The 12691-nt window shown below is 35.1% G+C and overlaps 1 pseudogene; it reads left to right on the top strand.

The window, feature by feature from the left end:
- Positions 1–3470: 3470 nt before the first annotated feature.
- Positions 3471–11174, top strand: LOC116276305 (annotated as a pseudogene).
- The last annotated feature ends 1517 nt before the right edge of the window (positions 11175–12691 follow it).

Raw genomic sequence — 12691 nt, 5'->3', positions numbered from 1 at the left:
TTTAAGGTGGAGTATTGATGTCCCCTATTAGTATTTTGTTGCAATCTCTCTCTCTCTCTTCAGATCTATTAATATTTGCTTTATAAATTTAGGTGCTCTAATTTGGAATGCATATACACATAATTCTTATATTCTTTTGGTGAATTAACTCCTTTGGCATTGTATAATGACCTTTATCTTGTTTTACAGTTTTAGACTTAATGTCTGTTTTATCTCATGTAAGTATAGCTACTCCTACTCTCTTTTGGTTTCCATTTGCCTGGAATATCTTTTTCCATTCTTTCACTTTCAATCTTTCGTTGTCTTTAAGGGGGAGTGAGTCTTTTATATGCAGCACATATATATTTTTTTTTTTTCCATTGAGCCATTCTATGTCCTTTGCTTTGTTTCTTTTTTTTTTTTTTTTTTTTAGTTTTTTTGTTGTTGTTGTTGGTTTGATTTTTGGAGAAGCATTTTATTTTTTATTTTATGTTTTAAATTTAAATTAACTTTTAATTTCCGTAGGTTATTGGGAAACATGTGGTGTTTAGTTACATGAGTAAGTTCTTTGGTGGTGATTTGTGAGATTTTGGTGCACCCATCATACTAGAAATATACACTACACCTTACTTGTATCTTTTATCCCTCACCCCCTTCCCACTCTTTCTTCCTGAGTCCCTAAAATATATTGTAATTCTTATGCCTTTGCATCCTCATAGCTTAGCTCACACTTATGAGTGAGAACATACAATGTTTGTTTTTCCATTCCTGAGATACTTCACTTAGAATAATAGTTTCCAATCTCATCCAGGTCACTGTGAATGCAATCAATTCATTCCTTTTTATGGCTGACTAGAATTCAATCATATATATAGTCTCAAGTAACTAACTGTGTATGAAATATCTTACATTTATAGAAAATGTATTGTGGGATTATATATATATATATATATATATATATATATATATATATATATGATCGAACATTGTTTTTAGATACAAAGAAAATCTGAAATTTGTTTCATATATTGTTTTTTATATATACACACATATATGTGTGTGTGTGTGTATATGTGTGTGTGTGTGTATGTATCTATATATCTCACAGTTTCTTTATCCTCTCATTGATTGGTGGGCATTTGGGTTGGTTACACATTTTTGCAATTGCTGATTGTGCTGCTATAAACATGTTTGTGCAACTATCTTATTCATAAAATTACTTCTTTTCCTCTGGGTAGATACCCAGTAGTGGGACTGCTGGATCAAACGGTAGTTCTACTTTTAGTTCTTTAAGGAATCTCCACGCTTCTTTCTATAGTGGTTGTGCTAGTTTACATTCCCACCAGCAGTGTAGAAATGTTCTTTGTTCACTGCATCCATGCCAACATCTACTATTTTTTGATTTTTTGACTATGGCCATTCTTGCAGGGGTAAGGTGATAACACATTGTAGTTCTGATTTTCATTTCCCTGATAATTAGCAGTGCTGAGCAATTTTTCATATGTTTGTTGGCCATTTATATATCTTCTTTTGAGAACTGTCTAGTCATGTCCTTTCAACACTTTTTTGATGGGATTGTTTCTTTCTTGTTGATTTGTTTGCATTCATTGTAGATGCTGGAGTCCTTTGTCAGATGTATAGACTGAGAAGATTTTTTCCTACTCTGTGGATTTTCTGTTTATTCTGCTGACTTTTCCTTTTGCTGTTCAAATGCTCTTTAGTTTAATTACATCCCAGCTATTTATCTTTGTTTTCATTGCATTTACTTTTGGGTTCTTGGTCATGAAATCCTTGCCTAAGCAAATGTCTAGAGGGATTTTTACAATGTTATCTTCTAGAATTTGTATAGTTTCAGGTCTTAGATTTAAGTCCTTAATCCATCTTGAGTTGATTTTTGTATGAGGTGAGATATGGGGATCCAGTTTCATTCTTCTACATATGGTTAGTTGATTATCCCAGCACTATTTGTTGAAAAGGGTGACTTTCACCACTTTATGTATCTGTTTTCTTAGTCAAAGATCAGTTGGCTGTAAGGTTTTGGGTTTATTTCTGGGTTCTCTATTCTGTTTCATTGGTCTTTGTGCCTATTTTTATACCAATATCATGCTGTTTTGGTGACTATGGCCTTATAATATAGTTTGAAATCAGGTAATGTGAAGTCTCCAGATTTGTCCTTTTTGCTTAGTCTTGCTTTGACTATGCAAAGTTTCTGTATACAAAATTAACATACACAAATCTGTAGCTCTTCTATATACCAACAGCAACCAAGCTGAAAATCAAATCAAGAACTCAACCCTTTTTACAAGAGCTGCAAACAACAACAACAACAACAACAACAAAAACTTAGGAATATACCTAACCAAAGAGATGAAAGAACTCTACGAGGAAAACTAAAAAACACTGATGAAAGAAATAATAGATGACACAAACAAATGGAAACATATCCCATGCTCATGGATGGGTAGAATCAATATTGTGAGAATGATCATACTGCCAAAAGTAATCTACAAATTCAATGCAATTGCCATCAAAATATCATCATCATTCTTCACAGAATTAGAAAAACAAGTCTATGTCTTTTGATTGGAGACTTTCACCTATTTATCAAGAGGTAAGGACTTGCTACTGCCATTTTGTTACTTGTTTTTTGGTTATTTTGTAGATATTTTGTTCCTTCCTTACTATATGGATGTCTTCTTTTGTGATTAGATAATTCCTTCTGGTGTGCTTTGATCCATGACTTTTTTTTTTTTTTAAGACAGAGTTCTGTTCTTGTTGTCCAGGCTGGACTGCAATGGCACAATCTTGACTCATTGCAACCTCTGCCTCCCAGGTTCAAGCGATACTTCTGCCTCAGCCTCCTGAGTAGCTGGTATTACAAACACGTGCTACCACGCCTGGCTAATTTTGTATTTTTAGTAGAAATGGGTTTTCTCCATGTTGACCAGGCTGGTCTTGAACTCCTGACCTCAAGTCATCTGCCCGCCTTGGCCTCCCAAAGTGCTGGGATTACAGGCGTGAACCACCACACCTGGCTGATTCATTACCTTTTATCTTTTGTATACCTACAAGCTTTTGCTTTGTGTTACTGCAGGGCTTACATAAAACATCTTATAGTTACAACCTCAAGATTATTTTTTAACATTATAGCTTAAGAAGCTTGATTATGATGCTCTTTGATTTGCTTCGTTTGTTTGATGTTTTCTTTGTTATATAATTTGGGATTCTCTGTAATTTTTTAATCTGTGGTTTTTCTTGTCTCACTATTTTGAAAGATTTTTAGCCGTTTTCCTTTTGTATCTTTGATTGATTCTCTTTTCTTTCTGAAATTTCAATTACATGTATGTTAAACCATTATCTATCTTTCCATAGCTCTTGGGCCACTTTAATTTCTCAATCTTTATCTTTCTGTATTTTGGTAGAAATAATTTTTATTAAACTACATTATTTTAGGGGAAATATATTTCTAGGAATCCTTTAAAGTAGAAGCCATGAAGGAAGGATCACTCACTGAGTTTTCATTTTGGAGGAGTACCACACCTACAAAATCAATGTATCAAAACCATCAAGAGGTAAATAAATGCCTCTCTATATCTCTAATCAACCTCCGATATTTTGATAGAACTTTTAATGACTGAATCCAACTGAAGTCAGCTGGCAAGGAAGCCCAAATGATGTATGTTAGGACTCATCTTCCAGGGATAGAAAGATAGGTAGAGAGAGGTAGGAAATGAGTGGAGGAGAGAATAGATTTACCATTCTTGTCAATTTGAAAATGTAAAATAATTTATCAGCATAGTTTAATTTGTATTACTCTTATGCAGGAGGTTGTCATGTTTATGGGCCATGTTTACTTACTTGAGACATTTTCAGATTTTCTTTGTATCTAAGAACAATGTTCGATTATATATATATATATATATTATTCCACAATACATTTTCTATAAATGTAAGATATTCCATACACACTTACTTAAGACATTTTCAGATTTTCTTTACAGCTAAAAACAATGTTCTATTTTAATTTATATATATATGTATGTTTTATAAATATAAGATTTTCCATACATACACATATATACAATTTCCTATGGTTGTATAACAAACATGGTGGGTTAATGAAAAAGAAATTTATTCTTTCATGACTGCTAGCTATCCTTGGTACTCCATGGCTGATAGCTCCACCACTCCAATCTCCACCTCCCTCTTCAAATTACTTCTTCCTCTGTGTGTGGGTGTCTTCTTTTCTGTCTGTCTCAAATATTCCTTTGCCTTTCTCTTATAAGAACACTGGTCATTAAATTTAGGGCCCATATGGATAATCTGAGATGACCTCCTCATCTCAAGATTCTTAACTTATTTATATCTGCAAAGACATTTTTCAAACAAGATAATGCTCACAAGTTCCAGAGATTTGGTATGAAATCTGAAGCCATGGTTTTGGAGCCATGTTTCACCATATCACATATGTTATATATTAGAGGACTTCAAAACTCCATGGAAAAAAATGAATTAAAAGACAAAACTTAAAAGAAATATAAACTGTTGCTCAGCATAAACTCCATCAAGGTCAAGACACTTTTGTAAGAAATGATAATAGTCATTTAGTTCCTCCCTAGAAACCTGAACATCCTGGCAAGTTTACCATGTCAATGAAGTCCTTTTTACATTATTAACTGAAGAAAAATGGGTGCCCTTTATAGTTCTTCCTAAGATTAAGAAAGCAAAAGAAATCAAAAGGAACCAAAATGGGACTGTGAGGTGGATGTCTAATGATTTCCCATCAAAACTCACATAACTTTGCCCTTGGTTGGTGAGAGGAATGAGCAGAAGCATTGTTGTGGTGGGGAGGGACTTTCTGGTGAAGGTTTACAAGGCGTTTTTCTGCTAAAGCTTTGACTAAATTTCTTAAAACACTGTCATAATGAGCAGATGTTATTGTTCTTTGGCCCTCTAAAGAATCAACAATGCTTGAGTATCCCAAAAAACTTTTGCCATGACCTTTGCTCTAGACCAGTCTGTTTTTGCTTTGACTGGACCACTTTTACTTCTTGGTAGTCATTGCAGAATCATACTGGTAAAATCATGTTTAATTTCTTATTAATTCTTCAAAAAAAAGTTTCAGGATCTTGATCTTAACCTGTTTAAAATTTGGCGGATCACAAGGTCAGGAGATCGAGACCATGGTGAAACCCCGTCTCTACTAAAAATAGAAAAAATTAGCCGGGCGCAGTGGCGGGCGCCTGTAGTCCCAGCTACTCGGGAGGCTGAGGCAGGAGAATGGCGTGAACCCGGGAGGCGGAGCTTGCAGTGAGCCGAGATTGTGCCACTGCACTCCAGCCTGGGCGACAGAGCAAGACTCCGTCTCAAAAAAAAAAAAAAAAAAAAAAAAAAAAAATTTCTACTGAAAGCTTTGCTCTTGTCTGCAACTGATTTGAGCACAATGGTTTTGGCACCCATCGAGCAGAAAGTTAGTTCAACTTTAATTTTTTAGTGAAAATTATGTAAGTTGAATCAATATATTTACAGTTTGGCTATTGTTTCAGTTGTTAATTATTGATCATCTTCAATTTGGGCACAAAGAATGTTAATTATTCTTCTCTTAAATTGATGTGGATGGTCTGCTAGTGTGGGCTTTATCTTCAACATCATCCCTCCCTTTATAACATGAGTTCTCCATTTGTAAACTGCTGAGCTCTTTGGTGCCCTGTTCCCACAAATTTTACATAAAGCATCAATGATTTTAGCATTCTTCCACTCAAGTTTCACCATAAATTTTATGTTTGTTCTTGCTTCAATTTCAGCAAAGTTCATATTGCTTCAATAGGGGCTCTTTTCAAATCTGTGTCTTTTCCTTCTTAGTGCCTCAAAATAGATCCTGCTCAGAAATGTTAAAACTAGTTAGTGCAAGTTAATTTTGGTGTGAACCATTTTGGAAATCCACGCACAGTTTTTTCATGATGTGTATTTTCCATGAATCTTTTGAATCTCCTGTATAACTCAAGTAAGTCTATCTTATTAATTATGCTGTTCTGTTATTCCTACCTATATTTCTGTCCACTTGATGTGTCATGGCATATGATAGGTGAATTAAAATGCCCTAATTTAATGTTTCTATTTATCCTCAAGTCTTCTATAATTTCAGCTTTATTCATATTTTTGCTAAATTATTTGCTGCATAAAAATGTATGATTATTATATCTTCATGTGAATTCTACTTTTAAATTTTTATAAAACACCCTCCTTGTGATTTTTATGTTGAATTCCAATTTCTAATAATGTGACTGACCCGTGTTCGATTTTAGTTAAATTTGTTTGGTTTATCATTTTTCAACCTTTACTTTTCAATTGTTTTAAATTATTTATTTTGTTTTAGATGTCTTTTTTAACATGTAGCATGTAGTTTTATACTTTGACCAACATAAAATGTATTTAATATGTTTTTAGTCATATAAATTTATTTATGTGACAGGTACATTTGATCATAATTATTATATTTTATTATGTTTTCTCTTAAGAGTATCCAACACTCCTTACACAACTATATTTCTTTTAAAACTCTCCTGTCTCTTGCTCTATTTGCTGCTGTAAATGGATTCCAAAACAACTTTTAATTGACACTCCCCCACATTGCCTCAGTTCATCTCTCATTCTGCACCAGCTGCCTGTTGTCCCAAAGTTTCAATGCTAATTCCACTATGGCACCCTCCTGGAAACTTATGCATAAGAAATCTGGAACCATTTGGTTTTAGTTGACTTTTTAAAAATGCTTTTTAGAGTCAGAGTTGTATTATTAAACATAATTATGCCTGATACTTTATTTGTCCATTTTACCTCATATCTTTTTATGCAAATATTAAAGATAAGGAAACTATTATAAATATTCCACCTCCTACCTTCTTTACCATTTTCCACATATTGAGTTTAAATCAAATGTTATATCGCAAGTTAAATTTTAATGTCACTATATTCTGTTTTGTCACCATGATCTTTTTTTTTTTTTTTTTTTGAGATAGAGTCTTTTTTTGAGATAGAGTCTCCCAGGCTGTAGTGCAGTGATGCAATCTCAGCTCACTGCTACCACTGCCTCTCGGATTCAAGCGATTCTTCTGCCCCAGGCTCCCGAGTAGCTGGGACTACAGGTGCATGCCACCACATCTGGTTAATTAATTTTTTTGTAGAGATGGGGTTTCACCGTGTTCGACAGGCTGGTCTCAAACTCCTGACCTCAGCTGAGATTACAGGTGTGAGCCACCACACACAGCCTTCCCTTTTGTTTTAATCTTCCTTCTACATTTAAGTAGATTCAGTACTCTCTACCAAGCCTTAACCTGTAGTTTTTAAATCAACTTCCGTTTGGCTGATGGTTGTCCTCCAATAGATTCCCAAAAGGGGATCATGAAGCCTACATTTTCAAAGTTTCTGGATATTTACAACTCCATACAGCATTTATATTTGCATCACAATTTCATTTTATTATTAAATGCTTTGTTCACTGTTTCCCTACGGATTGTGTAGATGTTCCTTTAATAAATTTCTGTGAGAGTCTATATATATATTTTTTTTTCTTATAAGTGACTTATTCTTTTTATCTAAATGCCCAAATAATTTATTTTAAAATTTTGATACCCAGAACTTTTCTCTACAAAAAGGATTTTTTTTTTTTTTGTTTTAAGGACTCTGTTCTTCAATTTTCTCTTTAAAGATTAGTCCATGCTTGCCGGGCACGGTGGCTCACGCCTGTAATCCCAGCACTTTGGGAGACAGAGGCAAGCAAATCACGAGGTCAGGAGATCATCCTGGCCAACATGATGAAACCCCATCTCAACTAAAAACACAAAAAAATTAGCTGGGCATGGTGGTGCGTGCCTGTAGTCCCAGCTAGTTGGGAGGCTGAGGCAGGAGAATCACTTGAACCTGGGAGGTGGAGGTAGCAGTGAGCCAAGATCGTGCCACTGCACTCCACCATGGTCACAGAGCTAGACTCTGTCAAAAAAAAAAAAAAAAAAAAAGTCACTCCATGCTTTTCTGTGTAGTCTAATTATGCGTACACTACATCTCTTCTGTTAACTGTTTCTATTATTGTCTCTAATTTAGTTAAATTTTGTATTCATTTCTATTCTCTGTGACCCTAAATTTGTATTTAACAGTGATTTTTCTTTCATGTGTTCCTTTCATTATCTTCCTTTTTTTGGACTCAGAAAATGATACTCCAAAGTTTAGGCCTCAGAAGCAGCCTCCGAAGCAAATCTCTGTCTGATCTTCTCCTGTCCTGACAGAGAAACCACAGTCCCTTTTCCCCAAGGCAAATGGTTGAAAGTAGAACCCATTTTCCCCGAAGCCATCCATAAAACCTAAAAATATTACTCTAAGCTTTGCCCCTTTCTGTGTAAGAACTGGCCATAAAAAATTTCCTGACCTACCTAGTTTGATGATGGGTTGCAAGTCCCTCACTCCCGAGTGTCCTGCCCCATATCTGGGAGAAGGAGTGCTGCACAGAGAGGCCAAAAGGAATCTGAACGAACGGGCCTTGCAGAGTTTCCCCCTTCAGTCTATTCCCATTAAGTCATACTCTTTCTCCAGTCACATTTCTAGGTGGTTGTCCATTCTTCATCAAACCTCAGCATACAAATAGACAGTTTTTCTGGAGTCTTTGAGTCTTCATTCTGAAGGCTCCCATGTCATATAAAACTCTGATTAAATAATTGTGTTATGCCTTTCCCTTGTTAGCTTTCTTTTGTTATGTGGGTGTTGACCATGATCTTTGAGATAAGTGAGGAAAGGTATAACCCCTTTTCACCCCTACATATATGGATTTTTAAAATTTTTCCCACCACATATTTTCTAACCTCTTCCAGATGGCATTTCCTCTCCACCTATTATCTCACTATTTTTTCTTTGAGCTTTTGTAATTTTTATTTACGCTTTTGTTTCATAGAGGCAGATGATTCATTAAAGGTTTTTGTTTTTTCTTTGTTTAAGTTCATTGAAAAATGTTAGTTCACAATTTTCTTCTTTGTGACAACATTTTTCTGGTATTTTTTTTCTGTTATCTAGTTTCACTATGTATTTGAATATGTTCTGTGCTGTTATATTTTTGATTCTTCATCTTCGAAGGAGAAAAGTTATTTCTGGACTACCTATTTATAGGAGTCTCTGGGGAGAGGTCGATGGCTGTGTTCCAGGCTGGTAGCAATTTTCCATAAGATTCAGGATGTGGTGTGTGAATTCTTTAAACTTTTCCACCATCCCATTCAATAGAAATACAAGGTTTAGAACTGTCCACAGGAAAAAGACTCCTTTTCCCCCATGTAACGAAAATCAGCATCTTCCAGAAAACATGGCTAACTATGTTGGAGTCCCAGTACATTGCAGCCACCCTTTCTTATCAAAATAAAATGGGTCCAGAGCAGCTCTCCCTAATACCAGCAATTTCACATATTTTCTTCTGTGGCAAATAAAACATTTTAGATCAGTACAGTAGAGTGCTTTACTCACGTTGGAAAGTATACGTTTTCTATCTTCCTGAGCTTCAAAACAGAATTGTCGTCTTCTCACTTATTTGCATACCTTGTCTCCCACATTGTGCGCCACCCTTTTGCCCATTTCATAGCTGAGGGTTTCAGCTAGATTATAATTTGTCCAATAATGGAGTTTTCGTATTTGTATTCTGTTCTCCTAATCGCTTGTGGATGATTTAAAAGATGAATTAGGGGACATAAAAAATATATGTGGTGATCTTCAAACCTTGTGTAAGGGCTGTTATTTTACCACAGGTACAGGGGCTGGAGTTGGGGAGGGAGACGCATTCCTTATCTTGTGCAAGTAAGGAATTATATCTAAGCTCCAAGGTCAAAAGTATACATATTTATGTGTTTACCAAAATTCAAGCTAACAAGAATTTGTCTAGGTCAATCACCTCCTTAAGATATTCACCAGAGTTTGAACCTACATGGAGTAGGAGGCCAAACGATTTAAGCAGGAAGAAATGAAGATCTCAAAAAGTGTAAATATGTAGTAAAATTCAAAACAATAATGATGATTTAAAAGAAGTGCACTTTTAAACCTGTGTATAAGGTGTATAAGTCTCTTGTGAGACTTATACACAAAATAAAATATATGACAACAATAGCACAAAGGGGAAGTAAGAATAAATGAAATTATATTGTTACAAAGATTTTACAATCGTCATAGCAGTAGGAAAAGCACTAATATAAGGTGAATATCAAAAGGCAAAGATACAAACTACCCTATTTAATTGAAATAATGAAAGAAGCATTATATATGGCGTCCTTCTGCACACTGTGACAGGCAGCATCCAGGCAGCAGCTGCAGTCAAAGTCAGAGCAGGGGAGACCAGCTGCAGGCATGGCGTTGTGTCCTTCTGGGGAAGAGAAAGGGGTTGTCTGGAGCCAGCAGTTTCCAACTTCCTGGAGGTCATCTGGAGTTCGGTGAGAGCTGGGAAGAATGCAGTCAAAAGGAAACCTGGGAAGAAGCAGCTCTTCACCTGAAAAATGTTTGCTTTGCCTCAGTTAAGAATTCTTTCGTTGAGAAAGAGAATTATCATGTTACCATATTAACCGAAGGAGAGATGGACGTGACTCATGATTCAGAACCACAGAATGTGGAGCCTGAAAAAAAAGAAAGTTGGGACTGGGTTGCTTGGGAAGAATTTCCTCTACTAGATCAGCTTTTCTGGTCTCAAGGCCATGGTCCATTGAAAGAAGATTTGAACCACATGGTTGGATACAAAGGAAATCATTTCTGGTGACCAAGATTTATTGATTTTTTTTCAAAAAGGACAAAAATAAGGGCTGCTTAGGGAATGAAAAATATCTGCATTTCAGAACAACTCTATTTTATCGAAAAAGTTCTTGTGATTGCCAATTTATTTGCAGTGTCTTCATATGCTCAGCCAGTACTTGGGAACATTTTTCTGAAATACATCACTGAATTGTATTTCAGATACAGAGTATATGATAAATAGTGATATTATGGTTAATCCACTTTCCACGTTTATCTATGATATTTACTGTGCAGTTTGTCATTACCAGCTTGCATGGAGTAGGATGCAATCAAATTTGCCTGAGTGTTTCAGTTCAAATAGAGATCCTAATTCAAATAGTGTAATTCAGATTTAGACAATATGCTTGTAGGAAAAATATATCACATTTGTTGACTTACCCCTTTTATTTTAAAAAAAAAAAAAAAGGTAATATATTGTGACCATCTTTGCAACTAGACAGACGAGAACAGGCCTTTAGGGTATATTTCCTTGGTTTTGAATTGAGAATCTAACCTAAGAGAAGTGAGACAAGCCATCTAAGATCCATATCCTGTCATTAACAGGCTGTGAGATTTTGGGTTTCTCACTCTCTCTGAGATTCAGTGTCCTTATATGTAAGATAAGGAGATTAGACTAGAGCAGTGGGTCTCAAAGTGTGGTCTGGGGGGTCCTCAAGAGCCTTTTAAGGGAATTCAAAGTCAAAGCTATTTTTATAATACTAAGATGTCATTTATCTTTTTCACTCTCATTCTTTCATAAGCGTACAGAGGAGATTTTTAGAGGCTACCTAAGGTGTGATATTGTAAAAGTCCTAATGTAAAAGCAGATATGAGAGCCCAGCTTTCTTCTATTATGTCAGATATTAAAGAGATTTGTAAAAATGTAAAGCAGTGCCATTCTTGTCACTAATGATTTTTTTACTTTAGAAAAAGAGTAAAGTATTTATGTTAATATGTATTATTTGTAAATAGTTAATAGAATTTAAAAAATAAATCATTATATACATATATGTAATATTAACAAAAAGAGATAAAAGGATAATATACAGTCTTATCTAATACTAACTATATAACAAACATTAAATACTATTTTTTTATATTTTTAAAGTATCTAAATAGTCCCAAGGAATAGGTAGGCCCACAGAATGATAAAGAGAGAGAGAATAATATAATCTAGTTAAATAGTTTTGGCAAATTTTTAATGAAGTATTGGAAAAAAAAATCAAAGTAAAATTAAAAAAAAAAATAAAGAGTTGAGATCATACAATGGTCTCCTAAAAAGATTTAGCCAAGGTGTTCTGGAGTTTTGGCATCACTGCACCCCATTTTGAGGCTTCCTCTTGGCAGGCCAGGTATATCATTCCAGTGGCTCCAGGGGCAAGAGTAGCAGGTGGGAGGGAAAGTCAACTCTTGTCCATACTAGAACAAAGGCGACAATTCCCAGCAGAAATGACACCTGCCCCTGAGAAGTAATTGGAATGACAGAAATAATCAGAGATGGAATTCCAGAGAAGATATAGTGACTTGGCTATCCTTGGAAGATTGTTAAAATACTGTAGCTTTTTAAACCATTATACACTAGAGCTGAACCTAATGAGAAGGCCATGCAGGTGACTTCCAAGTGGTCATTACTGACTCACAAAATTTCACTTTGATCACTGCTTTTATTTTTTAATTTGAATTATTCATTTCTGAAATTGCAGCTTCCAGAGTTCATCAGAGAACCAAAATTTATAACTGTAATGTAGCCACGTTTAGATCCATTGAAGATTAAGTGACCCCAGCACTATAGAACTGAACAGTTCTATAGTGTTCAGTTGCTAAGTGCTCCACTAACAAATGATGCAGTAAAGCAGCTCAGGGCCGAACATGACCACACCTCAGACCACTGAGGCCTGGACTGGCTAGATAGCACAAATTATATGTC

Source organism: Papio anubis, chromosome 8 (genome assembly GCF_008728515.1).
Source record: "Papio anubis isolate 15944 chromosome 8, Panubis1.0, whole genome shotgun sequence".
Lineage (NCBI taxonomy): Eukaryota > Metazoa > Chordata > Mammalia > Primates > Cercopithecidae > Papio > Papio anubis.
Note: the sequence above shows the minus strand (reverse complement) of the source record. Positions and strands in the feature narration are given on the sequence as shown.